This window comes from Ovis aries, chromosome 7 (genome assembly GCF_016772045.2).
Source record: "Ovis aries strain OAR_USU_Benz2616 breed Rambouillet chromosome 7, ARS-UI_Ramb_v3.0, whole genome shotgun sequence".
Taxonomy (NCBI): Eukaryota; Metazoa; Chordata; class Mammalia; order Artiodactyla; family Bovidae; genus Ovis; species Ovis aries.
This window is the reverse complement of record NC_056060.1, coordinates 46,045,522-46,068,431: the sequence shown is the minus strand read 5'-3', so window position 1 is coordinate 46,068,431 and position 22,910 is coordinate 46,045,522. Positions and strand designations below refer to the sequence as shown.

At 42.5% G+C, this 22,910-nt stretch overlaps 1 pseudogene; it reads left to right on the top strand.

Moving 5' to 3' along the window:
- The first annotated feature begins 5,485 nt into the window (after positions 1–5,485).
- On the top strand, positions 5,486–20,912 carry LOC114115856 (uncharacterized; annotated as a pseudogene).
- Positions 20,913–22,910: the final 1,998 nt, after the last annotated feature.

The following is a 22,910-nucleotide window of genomic DNA, read 5'->3' as shown; positions in this document are numbered from 1 at the left end:
TACAATGTATATATATATATATATATAACAAACTGATAAACTAGACAATCAAAATCGTAAATTACTGCTCTTTAGAAGACACTGCTAAATAAAAGGCAAGAAACATACTGAGAGAAAACATCAGATACATCTGTAAAAGGGCTTATATCTAGATTTTTAAAATTCTTGAAACTCAGTAATAAGTGGAGAGGAGGACAACAGATTTGAACAGACACTTCAAAGAAAATAGAAAGTGAAAGTTGCTCAGTCATGTCTGACTCTTTGAGACACCATGGACTATACAGTTCATGGAATTCTCCAGGCCAGAACACTGGGGTGGGTAGCCTTTCCCATCTTCAAGGGATCTTCCCAACCCAGGGATCAAACACAGGTCTCCCGCATTGCAGGCAGATTCTTTACCAGCTGGCCACAAGGGAAGCCCACTGAGCTACACAGTAGCCTGAAAACTAAGGTGGAGACAGCCTGGGAGCAACTGTGAGTGTCAGAGACCTACCTTAGTGCAGGGCAACAGGTGAGGGAGAGTGTGAGGGGCAGGCAAACCTGGAAACATGGATCTGTGGGCATTTGGCGCTTAGTATGAGTGAACTCCGGGAGCTGGTGATGGACAGGGAGACCTGGCATGCTGCAATTCATGGGGTCACAAAGAGTCGGACAAGACTGAGTGACTGAACTGAACTGAATAGTAATGATGATGATGTTGTAGATAACTCACACTGCTCGTGTTTACTAGTGAGGCACCATGCTGAGGACTCTACATGCATAGATTTAATTCTCACAACGAACTATGAAGTATGTGTGTGAAGAGAAAACTACGGCTCAGAAATAAAAGCCTAGATTTTCAAGCCAGGTGATTGCAGGGCAGTGGGGCCTCTGAGGCAGGATAAACAAGGTAGTGGTTAAGAGCATGGATTTGGATTCTTTACCAGCTGAGCCACAAGGCAAGCCCTCAAAGTAAATGTGAATGGCAAATAAAACAATGAAAGATATTCAACATCACTAGTCATTGGAGAAGGGAAAATTTAAACCACAATGAGATATCTCAAAATCCATCTGAATGCTAAAATTAAAAGGATAATGTCAAGTGTTGGTGAGGATAGAATACTCACATGCTGTGAGTAGGAATGTAAAATGGTACCATCAATTCAAAGAATAATTTGGTAGTTTCTTTGGCTGCTGAATATACACTCACTACATGATGAGACAGTCATCCTAGAGACACAAATAGCCTCAAGCCAGTTAAAAAAGAAAAAAACAACCCACAAATACTGAACCCTATAGTGAATGTAAACTATATACTTTAGTTAATAATCACGTATTGATAAATAAATTTAAGAATATAAAGATTTTATGCTTAAAATTCCTCATGTGGGAGTGGGAATTCCAATGCACCCTAAAAAAGTACAGTCTTGGGGTTCTCTTCATCACTCCAAACAGCCTTGCCATTCCTTGACTTACTTGTAGCTTCAGAAGTCTGTAGAGCAGCATATTCTGGAAGTAGGTAAAACTTCCTGACATGGAAAGTGGGAAGACTCCAGGCATTTGCTCCTGTGAGAACTGGAAGAAGTTTTGAAAGTTCTGGGAGATGATGTGTTCTCTTGTTGAGGAACAGTTTGTTCTGGCAAGTCAGTCCCATGGAGAAAGGTGAGGCTAAGCCTCTGGTGCATCAGAGTCTTTTATCTTAAGTAGCCCCCAGCCCTTCCACTGCCCAGATCAATCTGGCTCTTCACCTCAGCAGGCCCACGTTTCCACTTTTATGGAGGGTTGGCTTCCCGGATGCTCACTCGGACACTCCCTCTCTGGTTCATTTCGTTCTCAGTAGGGTTCCATCAAAGTCAAACTTTGGTCTCACTTTCCTAGAGAATTCAACCTAGGATTCAACCTTGAAAATCTTCAAGGTCGAATCTCTTACTTCACAAATAAGGTAACAGATTCTATGAGGTAAGGTGACTTTCATGGGGCCATATAAGTTAATAATTTGTTTTACACCTATCCTCACACTGTAGGCCGTTGGATAATCTAATTGCTACCATGACAATATGTCCGAGACTTTCAGCCCTGATTTCAAATATTCTGTATAGTCATCAGGCCACATTAAGAATTTGACTATCTGCAAATACTACTGCAGACGTGTTAAAAGGGACGACCTTCTGGATGCAATAAATTTCTGTTACTGAATCCAACTTTCCAATTCCAAAGTGCCGAATTTTAACATTTTTAGGGCAATGAATCCCTTCTTTACGAAACATGAAGGCTATGAATCCTTTCCACCCAGAAATATTTACCTGAAAACATAAAATTTTGTTCCAAAGACAACTATGCAATACATGACAATGAAAATCCTTAATCTGATAGCAGAAATGTCAGCATATCTGCTATGTGGCAAGGGAATATTCTTAAAGAACTCATATCCTAACAAAGAGTTGCAAATATTTATATGGTATGACATATTATAGAGCACATTTAATCCTCACAACAACCCTGTGAGGTAGGTATAATATCCCAGTTTTACCCATGAGGAAACCAAAACCCAAAGCAATCTGAAGATGTGCCAAAATTCACACAGCTAATAAGTCTGCAGCCTGGACCAGGACATAGGCTTTTTGTTCCCTATTCAAAACAGTTTCACATATAATATTTTCCATTCTGGAATGAAGGTTCTGCCCAGGGAAAACTCATTGGCAACCCATTTCAACAAGCAGTTATTTTTAAGATTGAACAGCAAGTATGAGAGGACCATAAGAGACTGCAGATTGGCGCCCTATCGTGCTATTTATAGTTGCACTCTGTGTCATGGTCCAGGCACAGGTTAGAAAAGAATTTCCAGACCTGAGACAGAATGAGAGGGAAATAATTTACTAGAATGGGAGACGCTGTTAGCAGCTCGAAGGAGAACGGGCATTGAACAGGGATCTCTAGTCCGCTTTTATACCCAGGGTACAAGTGGGACAGGGGTCTTGTGGGTCATTTGCTGATTGGATGAGGCACGTATATTGGGTGGGGGAAGAGTAAGGCAAATACCTTCTCCCTGTGGCGGGTAGGAGGGGAGAGGTTGTACTGCTCAGGAGAACCTGAAATCATTAATAGTTACAATATGGGGGAGGGAAGGACAATAAGGGTCTGGTCTCTCGGTTACTACATTCCAAGACCCTCCTTGGTTTTATCTGCTCTTTAGTCCTTGGGTCACCACACTCCGCAAGCACTACTCCCAGGCACGGTTACCAGGAAAATGTCATTAGAATTATAGGCTTTGGAGTCCAGACACTAAACACCATTTAAAGGAAAACAAAACCAGATGCCAGAAGTGGTAAGATACACAGGTTTGTTTTTTGTTTTTTTCCGTAGTTTGGAAATATCTGGCATTTTCCCAAAGAACACCTTAGTTGTGAGAACAGCCAATAACATCTTAGGAAAGGCATAAAGTATACCAAAAGGGAGCTATGAGAGCTAGAAAAAGACTTGGAAGAGTCATAGGAAGACTAAGATGTCAGCAAACTTGCTAAATGGCCAGAGAAACGCCTCCAGTAGGGCAAAGCAAGGTGAGAACCCCTGATCAATTCATAAGTCAAGAGATTTCAGAATCTCCATAAAGTCTCCGGTCACACTCTTAATGACCCAGAACTCTTCCTTTGGCTATCTGCTCAAAGAAATGAAGATGGGGAATCTCTTGTGACTTCATGCCATTGTTGCTGGGGTGGGTCCATGAAAACTAAATACTGTCCAAGGACTGTGGCAATTTTTTGGAAGTTTTCAAAAGCCCATGGTAATGGAGCAAAATATGGTGGTGCTGCTCTTGTTGTAGTGAAGACATCTGTCCCACTTAACATGCTACCCATCATTACAGGACTTGGTACACAAAACCCTCTTTAAAATATTTTGTAAAATGACAGTAGTACAGCGAATGTCCTTCATCTGACTTTGTGTCTTTAAGTTAGAGTGTTCATCCACTCAGTACATTAGTTTCAGGGTCTTTTGGACTCTGGCCAGGGGACCTTGAGACCCTCTCTCAATTTGCTTCAACAGAAGGGAATACCTTCAAAACAGACCATGTAGGAAAGAGTTCCCAGATCCGCTCAAAACCCACCAACCCTGTTGCCAAAAACTCAGTTACTTTTCAATGTCTGCTTTATAAAACTAAAATACTAGATACATAGTAAACCTTTAGTCTCTCAGAAGGCTATCATTCTATAAACTTTCTGTATACTCTTCCACCTGCAAGGATATGGAAGATCTTAAATATCTTCATAAAAGTACTTCCCCAAAAAAGGCTCTCCCATCAAGGGGTGAAAACCTCAGCTCTTTCCTCTGTCCCACCCAGTCTCCTCCCTAGTCTCAGCAAAGATTCTTAACAACCCTTAAATATTGACGCTCTCTTCTGCAAAAGTGGTGGTGGGGGGGCAGGTATATGTTCTCTGGTTTTTGGGCTTCCTGGACTTTAGGAACCCATAAACTGGATACCAAGTTGTTCTTCTTCAGATTATTATTAATATTTTTGTTGTTGTTGCTATTTTGGGATAAAGATGCTTCTTCCTCCTTCTTTGTACTTCCCAACTTTCCCACAACTTCTTTTGCTCTCTTTAGCACATAGCAGGACAGCCAAGCAAGAGCCCAGGGTGCGTTGCTGGTAAACGACCTGCAACCTCACAGAAGGGCTTCAGGGAAAGATGTGATCATTGACCCCTCTCACAGCGCCTTGTGGTATGGCACCCAGACACCGGAAACATCCTGTCCCTGACTCACTTCAGACCCCTGCCGGCTGCCTATAACATTTCCCCAAACACAACCCCAAAAGAAGCAGTGAGGAGAGTCTGAATCCTTAGACCATACATTTCAGCTGGTCTTCCACCCTCGGGCCAATAACAATTAACAGAGAAAACTTCAGGATCCATTCCAGGGGCAGCAGTCTTCATTTCCTTAGTCCCCTCCTTACCTATACATGCAAAAGGGAGTTCCTGGAAACCTAGTTCTCACCCCACAATCCTACAGACAGCCTAGACATTATCTCCGCACTACATATGAGCTCTTACGGAGCAGGGAAGGACTCTTGCTCATCTTTTATCCTCAGTACCTATACAGGACTTGGCATGTAGTCAGCACTCACTGTAGGAAGGAGAGGAGGGAGGAAAGCAGCAAAGTAGAGACAGAGGGAAGGAGGTTTAGTTCTTTCTGGTTTCTGTGTAGGTTTCTTATGCTTCTGCCCTAGCCTTTGTCCTTTCCTCAATATTCCTCTATCTTTCCTTTTACATAATCTCTAACTGGAATCATTTTTTCCTCTTAATTCCCCTCCCCCCAAGTTTTTCTCCTCTCTCTGCTGTTGTAACCTAAATTCCCTAATGTTTTTATTCTCTACAATTTTTCTGGTTTCTCCTCTCCTTACTCTAGTTTTTTCTTCATTCATGGCCTCATTTATTTTTTCCTTTATGGTAAGGATTGACAGACCTAAAGCAAGTGAGAAGAAAAAACATTCTAAAAAGAGGAATACCTCAAAATGATGAAAAATGAAGCAATAGCCAAAAAGAAGAGGCCCACAAAAGCAAGGCCCAAGAGTTCAGTAAATAGAAATCATTCTTTCCCCTGCCTTTGTCTTATCACAAAGAACAAGACATTTCCATTCATGTATTTTCTAACCTATTCTCTGGCTTCTTCAAAGTTACCCCAAAAACTCTTCTAGTTACCATCAACCTAGGAACTGATGCTTTCAGGGGTATGTCTCTTCATTCAGCACAAGGATACCAGGTGCTTTTTCTGCACACTGCTCAAAGAGGCAGCTCGAGGACCTGCTCTGAGTGACAGCAAAGGCCCCAGCTAGCATCCTAACGCTGCAGCCGAGCCCTTGGCTCAGTACCACTGCTACGCATCCCATGTTCCTCCCCATTTTCTGATCAAAATGCAACCTCCCTCAGGGCTGATGCCTCTCTGCCAACTCCCTCTTCCCAGTTCTAATCTGAGTTCCAACAGTGTCTGGCCTCATCAGATGATCTCACAACTGGAGGAAGGGACAAGACTCACAATCCTTACAAATTCAACCCTAGCTTCCCACCAGAATCCAACACTCTCACCAACTTTGTCTAGTTTGACAGCATAGAGGGCATGTTTTTGGTGGGGGAACAACAGCACAGGCTAACTTTAGGCACTTTGCTGATACAAACACGGAGGAGAGAGCTAGGAGACCAAAGCAGCAAATTACCAAAAAAGATTTCCCCAGTCCCCTTCTCCACCAGACTCCTGCTACTCTTGACACCCACTTACCAGAACTTGAATGCTAAATGGCCTTCAATCTCAGGATTGGATCCCAAACTCTTAACAACCCTTAAAATTGCATTTGACTACCATTTCATTCTCTCTGCAATACTGTTTCTATCTTCCAGGCCCAGTTACAGAGACAGGGTAATAATTCAGGAAGGAAAAATCAGTCTTCCTGTGAGTCCACACATGTATCTTAGGTCAGGAACAACTATCAGCAGTGATGTGCCATCCTCTTTTCCTTTGGGTCCCTGAGGACTGCAGTTAAGTCTTTTCTAATGACTGTTACCATGGATGTGAACAGTTCCTGTACCGGCTTAACCTAAATAAAACAAGTTCTAAGAGTGGCCCCACCACAGGACCTTAAAAAAGCAGCCTTTCTTAATACCCCAGGTATTATCTATTTTATTTCCCTAGTTCTGGTTTCTGGGAAAAACACCCATCCCCAATCCCATAATGCCCAGCAACTCTGGTAAGCCTAGACCCAGATCCAGCCCAATATCATTTCAGGGCTCCAGTGCAGGACCACCACAAATTTTGCCTTATCAACAGACAAACTTCAGAGCCTTAATGCAGCTCACATACCCCACTTAACCTATAAGCCAGAATGTCTGCCTTGCTTAAGACACCAGACTCTTCCTCCCACTAGGGAGGGAACCCACTGGAGGGCAATATTCTTCTGTCTCATCCCCTAAACCTAACAGCATGCTTCACTGTTAACCCTACCTGTAACCCTAACCATAACCAAGTGACTTCTCCAATGACATCAAAGTGACTTAAAAGTCATTTGGGGAATTCCTCATATCTAGTAAGAAGGGGAAGAGAGGTTAAACTATTGTATCCTAAGAGATGAAGAAGGAGAGGGCTTTGATAGGGAAAAGAAAGGAACGGAAGGAAAATAGAGATGGCCTGAATGACGACAGGAACCCCTAGGCTTGTCTCATGGTGACAGGAATCTGGGTGCAGAGGCCGAGTCCATGAAACCCTAACTGGGTGGAGGTGTCACTAAACTGATGGCATTGATCCCATCAGTCACTCATAGCAGGAGGCATGTCTGCTCCCCTCTTGGAATCAGAAAACTTGGCTAAAAATCCTCAACCTTAAGCTAAAGAGAAGTCATCAGCTCAAACTCTGTATTTATGGGTGTAACTACAAATTTTACCCAATTTAACATCCGCCATATAACCCCCTGCCCAAGACAAGGTTTGAAATGTTCCAGCGGTTCCTCCAAGGCCACCCCATAGGCCGGCTGCATTATATTAATAAGGCTTGCGCAGGTCCAACCTAATCATCCTAGAGGAAGAATTCTTTTCCTAAGGCCACGGTCACCACAAGAATATATGGCTCTGCTACAGTTCAAGGCCTGGGCAACACTTTAGTTTTTCGAGTCTCCAACCTCCACAGCCTCTCGACTGGCAAGCCTGCTGCAGCCTTGAGGGCGTGTGGCCAACCTTGACTCCAGCAGTGAGCTTAACGGAAAGAAGGCTGCGGAGGAGCTCGGCCAACGGCTTTCAACGACAGCCCGGCCCCTCGCGCCCTTCCCAGCCCTCTCCCCCGCCCAGCCCCGGAGTCTCCCGGGTGACTGGGCAGGGGCGCGGCTGGTGCGCAGGGTTCTCAGAGCTTCCCTGCCGGGATCTGACCAATGACCGGGCTGATGTCCAGGTGAGCGGTTGGTGGTCTCTCTCCTGGGCAGCCCCGCCTCCTTTCATTCCTGTGACCTTGGAGTTCTGTGCACGAGCCCTACACCACGCGCTGAGACGTTGGGGATGTCACATGGACGCTCTTCGGCTGGCCGCAGGCTGCGGGTTCTGTCCCGCTTGTGGTGGCTGTCTGCCCGTCTCCCCCCTACAGCAACAAGACCCCATGTGGGCCCTCTGGATGCCAGATTAGCAGCTCTACACTGCACCTGGGGAGACAGACCAGTATGCCTTCTCCTTGCCCTCTTCAGCTCTTCTGGTCTCAATTTTTTAACCTGAGGGGTTGAACAGTCTTTGACTATTCTGGATCGTGGGGGCAGGGCAGGTGCCCCTTTCTCACCTCCTAATCCTCCCCAGAAATGAAGCCATTTCTCCTTTTCCCTGCCCCACTCGATTCTTAGGCCGGCGTGTAAGCCTCATCCCTGCCCCCTTTGCCCAACCGGCTCTCTGGCTCTCATCTGCAGGTAAGAGGGCTCTGGCTGAGCAAAGGTGGTCATACAATCCCTTGTTCTGAAGCATCTGAGGCATCTGTGCTCCTGTCACTCCCATGTTCCTGGCCTCTCCTGGGTCTTTTTGGCATTTCTATGTCCTTTCATCACCCTCTCCTGGGTCTCAGTTAATCACATGTCCTTTACCTGGCTACCCTTCAGATCCAAAGGGCTTCTGCCCATGGCAAGCAATACCTGTATGTCTTTTGTGCTTGGCTTATTAAACTCAGGTATTTAATGAATACCATTTTGAAAAACATTTTTAATGGAGCATTACCTGTTGATAACAGGTTTAATAAACATCACCTATATTATCTAAATTATAAAGTTAGTATGGTGGAGTCTTTTGAACAATGGGTTAAACAGCCAACACAACTTCTTACAAGAACTATAGGCTTTATAACCTCTAACCTCCACAAAGGCAACAATTAAGCTTTGCTTCACAGACCTATTCCTTCCTAGGGCAGATGGAGAGAGATTTGCTATAATGGGAGCAGTGGTTATTTAGTAGTGATGAGATGAATGCTTTCCATTTTCCTTTTATCTGTGTTTTCTACAATGCAAATATATTTTAAAAGGCTTTTTAAGAGATATGAAGAGACTGTGGGAACAGAGAACCAAGCCCTTTCACAACCTGATCAAGAGATACCTGTTTGCTCTTACAGGGAACTTCCTCTAATACTCACAGGCCTTTCCCACACAGTATGGTTCTAACAGAAAGAGGAGGCAAGGGCAGCTTAGGGCAGGGAACAAGGAACTGGTATGGAAAGGGTTAGCGGGGTTCTGACCATGGTTTGGGGCCAAAGGAACTGAGTGATTAATTATACCTTCCCCTAAGAGAAGGACCAGAGGACAACCCACACTGCATACTTGTGAATTGGGAGCAGACTGCCCTGTCACCAAGGGATCTCCTGTATCTTATTTATTCAATCCTTGGGTAGCTTCCCCATTCACTGGTAAGTGTAAAGCCAGATTCCAAATGATGGCTACCAGAGTATTCAAAACAATTTGAGAGCGTCTAGAGGTTAAGACTTGGGATTTGAAATAGGACAGGACCAGCTTTCATCTAAGCTTTCCACACAGATGTGTGCTACATTGGGCAGGCCATCCAATCAGAGACTCTGGTTTTTCATCTCTAAATGAGTGTTGACAATGCTCGTTGTCAGGATTTTCATACTTCACAGTGCCTGTCAGGTAGTCCATGCTTAGATGAGAATTAGTAGCCCTTTTCCTGCTTCCCCACCACCAAAGGCGCCATAGCCTCCTTTAGTGTGCACCTCATTCTCGTCTGTATGCCCAACACTCTATGAGAACCCAGTATTAGATAGTGGAGCTGAGATGCATTCCTTTTCACAGAACCCTTTGCAGACCCTGAGAAAGGGTACCCCCAACCCTCACTGTCCTTTAGGGTGTGCCAGGGTCTAGGATCCTGGGTCTTTGGAGTAATCTGACCAGAGCTGGAGAGTCCATCTTCCCCATGGGGAATGAAGAGTCTCACGCAGGCTCTGAACCAACCTCTTAAATATGCAGTGCCCAGCTGAGGGCCAAGGGCAGAGGGGCCTGCCCACTCCCAATCTGAGGCTGACTGACTGCCCCAGAACTTCTATGTTCCCTGAAAAGAAACATTTCAGTCACAAGACCCAGGATACTGTCCTCTCCTCCCCGGTTAAAATTATATCCTCCATAACAGGAAAGCCCCTGTCATAGAACTCAGTCTTTCTGCAGTCCCACCTCCCCAGCAGGGCCTCTTTGTTTACCTTATATGCCCCTCCCCGAGCCGTGATCCCCAGGAACACTCTTCCCCTTCACGCCTTACCCTCCTCCCTATGAGCTCTGAAGCCCCCAGCACTCCAGCTGCCCAGCACCCCAGCTGGCTTTGGTGTGGGGAGCTTCCATACCCAATCTGCAGACAGAGGGGCCCCATAGCTTCCCTTCAGTGCACTTCCGCACTTCCTGGAGCAGCCTCTTTATCTCCTTCTCCCACATCAGTCCCCAAAGGGGTCTGAGGACATGTGCATCAAGTCTTGAGAGAGGCATCTCCAGCTTTAAAAGTAGGGCTTTGGGGATGTTGACTGGGAACTGTCAGATCTAGTCTGTCCATAGAGACAGAGTTGGATGGGGGCTCCTGGAGTCCCATTTTCAGATGTGAGCCCACTTTGCTTACCTGCCCTACCCCTCCTCAGCCAAACATGGCTGGACAAAGTCCTCTCTCTGTGACAACATATATAGAATTTGTGGAGGGAGTGGAGGAAAATTTGTATCTTTTTATTTCCCAGAAAAGAAACATGCATTTGATCATGTGTGTCAGAAAGTGGAAGGAAATGACAAAATGGATAAACACAGTAGAATTTCTAAATTAGCCAGGAGAAAGTGAAAACCAAGGAAAGCAAAAAAAAAAAAAAAAAAGAGTGGAGAGGGGATACCCTTGTTAAATGGTGAACATAAAGTAGAATGAAAGGAATAAAAGGGAGATTAACAATATAGTTATTAGTGAAGTCACTCAGTCATGTCTGACTCTTTGTGACCCCATTGGGCTGTAGCCCACCAGGCTCCTCCGTCCATGGGATTCTCCAGGCAAGAATACTGGAGTGGGTTGCCGTTTCCTTCTCCAGGGGATCTTCCCAACCCAGGGACTGAACCCAGGTCTCCCGCATTGCAGGCAGACACTAACCTCTGAGCCACCAGGGAAGACAAATGTAAATGGGCTGAATCTCCTTATTAAAAGACAGTATGCAACTGAGTTTAAAAAAAAAACAAACTTTATATGCTGTTGAACAAGAAATACACTTAAAATGCTTTCAAAAGGCCTGAAAATTTTAAAGAATAGTCAAATGAAAATATATAAACAAAAAAGCATAAATGCTATCACTAAGAAGCTAGGTTGAATAAATTATGTCACAAACTTATTTACACCTAGGGATACAGCTACTATGTGTATCAAGCAAAAACTACTAGCCATGCGATGAGAACTTGATTTCTTTAAATATTTGTTATGATGGAAGATTTTTTAAATACCTCAAGAGTTCTTTTGTTTATTGTTCCAAAATCAGATAAGATGATCTTAGAATTCATGTGGGAGAGTAAATGTCTAAAATAGCTAAGAAAATCACATAAAGGAAGACAACCGAGGAATTTCACAAGATGTGGCGTATTTTATGAGGTGTGGCATAAGGGTCTCAGGAGAGCTCCTGAATGCCTGGGCGTGGGCCACAGAGAGGTCTGTGAAAGGACTCAGCCAGGGCACTGCTGTGGAGAGGGTGACTCTGAGCAGATCAGCTGAGGAAGCTGCCACCACCAGGAGGGCGACCAGGGCAGAGTGCACCCTGCTGGGTGCTCTGATTGAGGGTGAAACCAGCAACAGGAAATTTAAAATCTGCCGTGGCTCAGATTTCCCTCTCTAGGACTGGGGAACACGCAGAGAAATGTGAATTGACTAACCAGTGTTTGAACATTCATTCAAGAAACAGACACTACAGGCAGAATACTAGCAATGATGCAGTTTTCCTTCGGCTGCAAGCTACTGGAGAAGCCATTTCAAGAGAATATGTAGATTTCGCGGCTCAGGTTTAAAGGTATTGGAAATGATTGGGTCCTCTCAAAACCCAGTTTATGGCCCAAATTCACAATTTCTCAGGTGTATATACATATATATATATATTATGAAAGAAACATCTACGTAGAAGATCTGTATCTGGATAATCTGTATGTAGGTATATACACACATGCACATACACGTGTATAGACATGTATATATGTGAATGAAACATTTCCACAAATGTTTTTTCAGGGCGTTGGGAGAAGGAGGAAAAAGCTAAGATATGGTGCCTCCCTTAGAGAAAAGCACACTTGTTACAGAGCAGTGGGGAAGGCTTACTGATATGTGATTGGTTTCACCTAAGTTTCCTACCTAGAAGTGGAGCCACCAACATGGTTACTAGAAGGACTCCACAAAACCTCCACCTAACCTTTCTTCCATGATTAGTTTAAAAAAAAAGAGAGAGAGAGATTGACTTGAGAAGCCAGAAGAAACACCCCCAAGGAACCAAAACCTCTTAAGACTTGGAGGAGGATGCAGGTAGTATCTGGGCTTGTAGAATCCCCAGATCAGCAGAAATGAGCCACTGTTTCAGAGAATGATGTGTTAAGAGAATAGTTGGTAGGGAAGCATGCCAGAAGCAGCCTTTTTTTCTGAAGTGAAGTGAAAGTTGCTCAGTCATGTCTGACTCTTTGCAACCCCATGGACTATACAATCCATGGAATTCTCCAGGCCAGAATACTGGGGTGGGTAGCTGTTCCCTTCTCCAGGGGGATCTTCCCAACCCAGGGATTGAACCTAGGTCTCCCGCATTGGAGGTGGATTCTTTACCAGCTGAGCCACTAGGGAAGCCCAAGAACTGGAGACTTTTTTTTATTCCGTTAAAAGGAAGTAAGTCTGGAAGTAAATCTTTGCCTTCAAAGAGCGAAGTCTAATGGGGAGACATATAAGAAAAAAGGCAGATGCGGTACACATGACTGTGGCTTTAACAGCAGAAAGACACGCTAGACGCCCATCTTAGACACCTGGGTAGTCATTGATTGCCTCCTGGAGGAAGCGGTGTTTGACGCTAGAAAAATGAGCAGGAGTTGGCTGAATAGTGGGTTCAGGGTGGCAAATTCTTTCTAGCAAAGGGAATGGTACCTCCAAAGGGTAGAGCAGAGAGCCAAGGTGCTTATAGCTACAGCATCATGTTGGAGGGCACAGTGGCAAAGGCCTTTAAACCACGTTAAGAGAGAATAGGAGTATCATTTAAAAAAAAAAATCTTAGTGAGCTCTTGCTCCCCTCTGGGTTTACCTGACCAAAAGAAAAAAATCAGCATTAAAAACTAGACACAGTCACACACACACACACACACACACACACACACACACACCAGACACAGCGAGATATACGCAGAAACAGTAAGCTGAGGAAAAATATTCCAGAGATGAACATGTATCAGGAGAAGGGGAACATGCAGAGAAAAATAGATAAAGCAAGGAAAAAATGGAAATGGCTATTGGGGCTGGGAGGAGCCACAGGCCAGGAGAGTAACAGCAGAGGAGACAGAGGGATCAAAAAGCAGGAGGGGAGGGTGGAAGAGAGCAGGTTCCCCCAAGAACGTGGAGCACATTTAGACACTGGAGCTCAGATCCTGCTGACCACACAGGATCTCTCTGACCTTGCAAGGAGTCTCTCTTGCCAAACCAGACCTCCTCTTCAGTTCTGTCAGCTCGCAGGGAAAAGGAGAAAGACATTTGCAAGTCCTCAAGGTTGGGGAGCAGGTAGCAGAGCAAAGTCCAGGTTAGAAGGGGTTGACTGAATGGGAAAAGTCAGAGAAAATGTTGTCCCAGGAGGACTGCGGTGACCAAAAGTGGTGTTCTGCAGCTAAATGAATAAAATGGAAGGGAAAGTGAAAGGAAGAAAACACTGATAGAAAAGAAATCTTGCCAGAGAAATTCCCAGTCACCCTGGAAAGACGCAGGCACTAGAGGTTAGTGGCTATAGCTAGACTGTCAGAGTTCAAGTCCTGCTATTATACCAACTGTGTGACACTGGGCCAGTTACTTGAAATCTCTGTGTTTCAGTTTCCTCACCTGTAAAGTAAGAATGAAATAATAATTAGTACCAACCTCAGCGTGATGTAGGGCAGGTAAAATGAGTTCAATATAAGCAGAATGCTCTGCGTAGTTAGATGTTACACATCTATCAGTGCTGGCTGCCATTATTCCTCTATCCAGTGATCCTGCTGGCACCTTTTGTGATGTCATATACGTTCAAAGTCCCATCCAGGCTCTTCTGGTCTATTGGAGGGATGCGGTGAGGAGATAAACAAGGAGCAAGAAGGGATATCTTGGGTATAGGAGGATATTTAGAACGGAGAGATGACCCATCACTCCCCTGAAAGCCTGCCATGCCAGCTGGGCTCTGGTCTTGCCTCTCTTAGAGCGTGTCTGTTGTACACATCACTTCCAGTACTTATTTGGATCTTGTTTGGATCTTGTTTTCAGGGTTGGCCTGAGGGCCCGCTATTCCAAAGGGAAGTCTATTTGCAGTCTTTTCATACCCATCCAAGCTCTTGCTTATATCTCTTTCGAAGGGGATCTGATTGCTCAGTGTAGGGTTGTAAAAATGTCTGATGGAAGCCGGACATCTGGGATTTTATTGGGGGTCAATTCTTTGAAGAGAGATGTGAAGCTGGCTGGAATCTCACTATTGTGGAAAGAAGGTTCTGACTGAGGAAGGCTCTTGAAGATGGGAGAGGCTTAATTCCATTCCTGGTGTATTTCATTAGAGACTATATTCCTCTTTTGGCTCATGGGATCTATTCCCTGTAACACATATGAAAATGTGGTGGAAAGTGTGGCTACGAGACCAACAAAGACTGAGGCAGGACTGAGGTTTGGGCTCATGATGGCCTTTACAGGCTCTTTGAAGAGCCTGACCACTGCCCCCAGTGCACAGAGAAGTGCCAGAGAGGGCCTGAGAACTGCAGCTGCTGTGGTAATGACAGATTTCTTCAGTCTCCAATGCCATTCCAAGGAGGGGTTCATAAACTTTTTGAAAGAGCGTGGAACAGACTGCTACCAGAGACTCTGTAAGGAGCTGGTCCCCAGCCTTGGAGCTGAAAGATTGTCCCTGAACTGTTGAGCTTGGAAGGGAACCAAGGCTATACAGACTAGGGACCCCATGGGAGTTAAAGGCAAGAGGAGATGGTGGCAGCCCCCACCAGCAAGAAAGCCTAAGGAGCAGCTCTGCCTGTGAGCTCTTGGAGAGAGCTCAGTGATATCATACTCATATTCATAGAAGACTGAAATCTTTGCCTTAAAGATCAAGAACAAGATAAGGATGCTCACTTTTACCCCTGCTATTCAATATTGTACTGGAAGTCCTAGCCAGAGCAACCATGCAAGGGGGAAAAAAAAAGGCAACCAACTGAAAAAGAAGTAAAACTCTCTCTATTCAGACAACATAATCCTATATATAGAATAGTCTATAAAGAATCTATAAAAGAAATGTTAGAGGTAAAATTCCTCTAAATTAATTCATCAACTTTGTATAAGATCAAAAATCAGCTGTATTTCTATAAACTGGCAATAAACAGTCCAAACAGGAAATTAATTTTTAAAATTAATTTTTAAAATTCTGTTTGCAGTAGTATGAGGAAGATTAGAATACTTAGGAGCAAATTTAACCAAGATGATACAAGATGTGTATAATACAAAGAAAACTACAAAACATTCCTGAAAGAAATTAAAGAGGTTATCTAAAATGAAAAGACAAGACATCTCATTTTCATGAATGGAAAGACTTGAAACTGTTAAGATCGTGATAATACCAAAAGCAATCCACAGAATCCATGCAATCATTATTAAAAAAAAAAAAAGATCTATTTGAAAAAATTGAAAAAAAATCATTCTAAAATTCATAGAGAATGGAAAGGGGACCAAAAAGCAAACAAACAAACAAAAATCTTGAAATAGAAGAACAGAGTTGGAGGACTCACATTTACTTCCTTGTTTCAAAATTTACTACAAAGCTATAATAATCAAGACAATGTGATACTAGAATAAGATTGATATATAGATCAATAAAATAGAATTAAGATTCCAGAAATATGAATTGAATGTTAATTGATTTTTGACAAGGATGCTAAGACTATTCTTTTTTTTTTTTTTTAAGACTATTCAATGAAGAAAGAATAGTCCGGTCAACAAATGGTGCAACAAATGGATAGCCACATGCAAAAGAATGATGCTGGATCTTACCCCACACTCTATGCAAAAATTAATCCAAAATGAACTAAACATAAGAGCTAAAACCATAAAACTCTCAGCAGAAACTATAGGGGTAAATCTTTGTGACATCAGATTTAGCAATGGTTTCTTAGCTACAATATCAAAAGCACGAACAATTTTCAAAAAATAGATAAATTGGATTTCATCAGAATTAAAACTTTTGTGAAGATCAATGAAACTAAAACTGGTTCTTTGAAAGATAAACAAAATTTATAAACTTTTAGGCAGAATCATAAACTCATAAAGAAGCAAAGGGAAAGGGTCCAAACCAATAAAATCAGAAATGAAAAAGAAGTTGCAGCCAATACCACAGAAATACGAAGGACCACAGGAGAGGACTTCCCTGGCGATCAGTGGTTAAGACTCTGCATTGCCACTACAGGGGGTGTGGGTTTGTTCCGTGATTGAAGAAGTTCCGCATGCTATGGGGTGTGGCCAAAAAAAAGGTATGATTCAAATTTAAAAAAACAACACCAACAACTAAAAACAGAGGACCATAAGAATCTTTACAAGCAACTATATGCCAATGAAATGGACAACCTAGAAGAAACATATAAATTTTTGGAAAGGTAAAATCTCCCAAGACTGAACTGAGGAAAAATGGAAAATATGATTAGACCAATTATAAGTACTGAAATTGAATCTGTGATTTGATAACTCCCAACAAAAGTCCAGAACCAGATGGCTTTACAAGTGAATTTTACCAAACATTTAGAGAAGAGTTAAGACCTATTCTTCTGAAACTATTCCAAAAAGCTTGAGAATAAAGGACACACACCTCTGAGTTCATTACATGAGGCCACCATCAGCCTGGAACCAAAACCAAGATTTGTTGTTTTTGCTGTTTAGTTACTAAGCTGTGTCCCACTCTTTGTGACCCCATGGATTGTAACCTGCCAGGCTTCTCTGTCCATGGAATTTCCCCAGCAAGAATACAGAAGTGAGTTGCCATTTCCTTTTCCAGGGGTCTTCCTGACCCACAGATCGAACTGAGTCTCCTATATTGGCAGCTGGATTCTTTACCACTGAACCACCAGGGAAGCCCAAAATCAAAGATATACCACACACAGAAAGGAAAAGTACAAGCCAATATCAATGATGAACATAGACATAAGCAAAAAACTACTTGCAAATCAAATCCAACAATGCATTTAAAGGGTTATACACCATGATCAAGTGGGATTTATTACAACGATGCAAGGATTTTTCATTATCTACAAAACAGTGTGATACACCTCATTAACAAACTGAAGATTAGAACAATAAGGTCCTACTGTGTATACTGCAGGGAACTATATTCAATATCCTGTGACAAACCATAGAGAAAAAATACATGAAAAAGAATATACATATATATGTATATGTTGCTGAGTCACTTTGATATACAACAGAAATTACCACAACATTGGAAACCAACTATACTTTAATAAAATTTTAAAAATAAAATAAAAATATTAAATTGATGCCACAGCAAAGAGTTCGCATGCTACAACCAAGAGTTCACATGCTGCAATGAAGACTGAAGATTCCATGTGTATCAACTAAGACCTGGTACAGCCAAATAAATATTTTTTAATAGCAAGTTGAAAAATAAAACCCATATAATCATCTTCATAGATTCAGAAAAAGCTTTTGATAAAATTCAACATCCATTTATGATTAAAAAAAAAAAAAAAAGACTCTCCAGAAAGTAGGTCTAGCGGGAACCTACCTCAACAAAAAAAAGCCACAAATGACAAAACCAGAGCTAACATCATACTCAGTGGTGAAAAGATCCACGAACAAGACAAGGATCCCCACGCTTGCTCACCACTTTTATTCAACACAGTTTTGGAAACCCTAGTCACACCAATTAAGAGAAGAAAAAGTGAAAGGAATCCAAATTGGAAAAGTAAAACTATCCCTATTTGCAGATGACAGATAATTGAACACTATATATGTTGTTTAGTCACTAAGTCATGTTCGACTTTTTGCAGCCCCACAGACTGTAGCCTGCCATGCTTCTTTGTCCGTGAAATTATCCAAGCAAGAATACTGGAGTGGGTTGCCATTTCCTTCTCCAGGGGATCTTCCCAACCCAGGAATCAAACCTGTGTCTCCTGCATTGGCAGGTGGATTCTTTACTGCTGAACCACTTGGGAAAGCTCAGAAAACTATACATAGAAAATACTAAAATCCTACTAGAGCTCATCAATGAATTTGGTACAGTTGCAGGATACAAAATTAGTACATAGAAATCTGCATTTATATACACTAACAACAAAAGATTAGAAAGAGATACTAAGGAAACAATCCTGTTGACCACTGCATTAAAAAAAGAATAAAATACATAAGAATAAACCTACCTAAGGAGGCAAAAGAGTGTACTCAAGAAAACTATAAGACAATGATAAAAGAAATTGAAGATGACACAAACAGAAAGATACACCATATTCTTAGACCAGAAGAATCAACACTGTAAAAATAACTATACTACCCAAGGTAATCTACAGATTCAGTGCAATGCATATCAAATTACCAGTGGTGTTTTTCACAGAACTAAACAAATTTTTTTTTTAGTTTGTATGGAAGCGCAAAAGACCCCGAAAAGCTAAAGCAATCTAGAGAAAGAAAAATGAAGCTGCAAGAATCAGGCTCCCCAACTTCAGATCATACAATAAAGCTACAGTGATCAAAACAGTATAATAATGGCACAGGAAAAAAAAATAGACCAATGGAACAGAACAGAAAGTCCAGAAATAAACTCGTGCAACTATGGCCAATTAATCTATGACAGGAAGGCAAGAATATACAATGGAGAAAAGACAGTCTCTTCAGTAAGTGGCGCTGGGGGAATCCCCTGGTAGTCTAGTGGTTAGGACTGCATGCTTTCACTGCTGTGGGCCCAGATTCGATCCCTGATCCTACAAGGAGCGCCACACAGCCAGAAAACAAACCAGCAAAAATGTAAGTGGTGCTGGGAAAACTGGACAGCTTGCATGTAAAGGAATGAAATGAGACGTCTCTAACACCACACACAAAAATAAACTCAGAAGAGATTAAAAACCCAAATGTGAGACCAGTTAATATAAAACTCCAGGAGGAAAACATGGGCAGAACACTCTTACATAAATCATAACAATATCATTTTGGATTGGTCTCCTAGAGTAATGGAAATAAAAATGAAAATGGGACCTAATTAAACTTAAAATATTTTGCACAGCAGAGACTTCACTGGTAGTTCAGTGGCTAAATAGACTCCCAGCTGCCAATGCAGAGGACCCGGGTTCAATCCCTGGTCAGGGAACTAGATCCCACAGTATCGCAACAAAGAGTTTGCATGCTGCAACTAAAGATTCTGCACGCTGCAACTAAAAGATCCCACATGCTTGGGACTACCCTGGTGGTCCAGGGGTTAAGAATCTGCCTGCCAATGCCGGGACATTGATTTAATCCCTGGTCTGGAAACTAAGATCCCACATGCCACTGGGCAGATAAGTCCACACCTGGACTATTGCACCCAAGCACCACAACTAATGAAGCCCATGTGCTCTGGAGCCCGTGCTCCACAACAAGGGAAGCCACTGCAATTAGAAGCCTTCACACTGCAACTAGAGAGTAGCCTTTGTTTGCTGCAACTAGAGAAAGTCTGTGTGCAACAGCAAAGAGCCCATGCACCGTAATGCAGAAGACCCAGCACAGCCAAAAATAATAAATAAGATTCTGCATGCTAGACCTAAGATTCAGCACAGGCCAATTAAATATTTCTTAAAAAGAAAAGAAAAAGCTTTTGCACAACAAAGGAAAACCATAAACAAATCAAAAGACAGCCTACAAACTGGAAGAAATATTTGCAAGTGACGTGACTAAAAAGTGATTAATTTACAAAATGTACAAACAGCTCATGTGGTTCAATATCAAAAAACCAACCAAGTCAATCTTAGGCAGAAGATCTAAATAGATATTTCTCGATCCTGGAGGAGGATTCCAAATAGGTCGCAGCCGCAGCCACTCCCCAAGGAGGGAGCATAGGCGGTCTGGTCCGGTCCACGTCCCAGGAAAGAGAACACAGGCGCCAAGAAAGGTCCCAGTCCAGGGAGAGAGATCGGAGAGGAAGCCACTCTTGCTCCCCGCACAGAAGGCGTTCCAGGTCCCCAAGACGACAAAGATCCGCACCTCCTTCCCCTTCTCGACTGAAAAAAAGAAAAGAAAAAGAAGAAAGAAGAGATGGGGAGGAGAAAGAAACGAAACAAAGAGCAAAGGACATGAGATAACTGAGTAAGCAACAGAACAGAGGAAGAACTAGAAATGATGAAGTTAATGGGATTTGCCTCCTTTGACTCCACTAGAGGGAAAAAGGTGGATGGCTCTGTAAATGCCTATGCCATAAATGTGTCTCAGAAGAGAAAGCACAGGCAGTACATGAATGGAAAAGGTGGATTCAACAGACCTTTGGATTTCATTGCACGAGAACCGAAGTGTTGAAAAATGATGTTTTCTCTCTCATCTTGATCAGAACAGTGGATTTTTGTATTTAATATGCATCAAACACAGGATCACAGTCCTTCCTCCTTGTAAAGTAAGAAAATTGTATTTATGACGTGTGTAGTTCACTTACCCACCTCAAAAAAAAAAAAAAAACCAGTTAAACATTACATTTTTTTCCTTTAGGAAATATCATTTGGGGCTGTCATCAACCCCGTTTTTTTGTCCTTATTCCTATGGAAACTATATATGTTTTTTTTCTTGGCTGCTCCTTATGACTTTTTAAAACACATAAAAGTAATTTGGAAGTAAGTTTCTCAACTAAAGCAATAATTTCTAAAAACAAACAAAAACCAGATACTTCTGTAAGGAAGACATACAAATGGCCAACAAATACATGAAAAAAAAAAAAACCCTCAACATATCTAATTATTCAGTTCAGTTCAGTGCAGTTGTTCAGTCATGTCCGACTCTGTGCAACCCCATGAATCGCAGCATGCCCAGCCTCCCTGTCCATCACCAACTCCCAGAGTTCACTCAGACTCACGTCCATTGAGTCCATGATGCCATCCAGCCATCTCATCCTCTGTCATCCCCTTCTCCTCCTGCCCTCAATCCCTCCCAGCATCAGAGTCTTTTCCAAAATGAGTCAACTCTTCGCATGAGGTGGCCAAAGTACTGGAGTCTCAGCTTAAGCATCATCTCTTCCAAAGAAATCCCAGGGCTGATCTCCTTCAGAATGGACTGGTTGGATCTCCTTGCAGTCCAAGGGACTCTCAAGAGTCTTCATTAGACCAACACAAATAAAAACTATAGTGAGGTATTACCTCATTCAGTCAAAATGGCCATCATCAAAAAGTCTACAAATAATAAAGGCTGGGATGCGGAGGGGATGCAGAGGAAAATATACCCTCCTCTACTGTTAGTGGGAATGTAAATTGGTACAACAGCTGAGGAAAACAGTAAGGAGTTTCCTCGGAGAACTAAAAACAGAACTACCATATGATCTAGCAATCCCACTCCTAGGTATATACCCAAAAAAGATGAAAATTCTAATTTGAAAAGATATATGTATTGCAGTGTTCATAGCAGCACTATTCACAATAGTCAAGATATGGAAGCAACCTAAATGTCCATTGACGGAGGAATGGATAAAGAAGATGTGATTTATCTGTATATAGTAGAATATTATTCAGCCATAAAAAAGAATGAAATAATGCCATGTGCAGCAACATGGACCTAGAGATTAAGTGAAGTAAGCCAGACAGATTGAAGGCAGGAGGAGAAGGGGACGACAGAAAGCGAGATGGTTGGATGGCATCGCCACCTCAATGGACACTAGTTTGAGCAAGCTCCAGGAGGTGGTGAAGGACAGGGAAGCCTGGTGTGCTGCAGTCCATGGGGTCACAAAGAGTCAGACGCAACTGAGCAACTGAACAGCAACAAAGCCAGAGAAGGATAAGTATCATATGATTTTTGCTTATATGTGGAATCTATTTTTTTAAAAGATACAAATGAACTTATTTACAAAACAGAGACTCACAGACATAGAAAACAAACTTATGTTTATCAAAGGGAAAAGGAGAGGAGGGATCAATTAGGAGATTAGGACTAACATATAAATAAATACTGCTGCTGCTAAGTCGCTTCAGTTGTGTCCAACTCTGTGCAACCCCATAGACGGAAGCCCACCAGGCTCCCCTGTCCCTGGGATTCTCCAGGCAAGAACACTGGAGTGGGTTGCCACTTCCTGCTCCAATGCATGAAAGTGAAAAGTGAAAGTGAAGTCGCTCAGTCGTGTCTGACTCTTCGCAACCCCATGGGCTGCAGCCCACCAGGATCCTCCATCCATGGGATTTTCCAGGCAAGAGTACTGGAGTGGGGTGCCATTGCCTTCCCCAAAATAAATACTACTACACTCAGAATAGACACTAATACACTCAAAATAGATAATAAATGCCTACTGTAGCACAAGAAACTATATTCAATGTTTTATAATAATCTATAAAAGAAAAATGTGTGTGTGTGTGTGGCTGAATCACTGTGCTCTATATCAAAACTAGCACTTCATTGTAAATCAATTATACTTTAGTAAAAAGATTAAAACATTTACGCATCAAAGGACACCATCAAGAGAGTAAAAAGACACCCTACAGAATAGGAGAAAATATTTTAAACTCATATATCTGATAAGGGTCTATTATC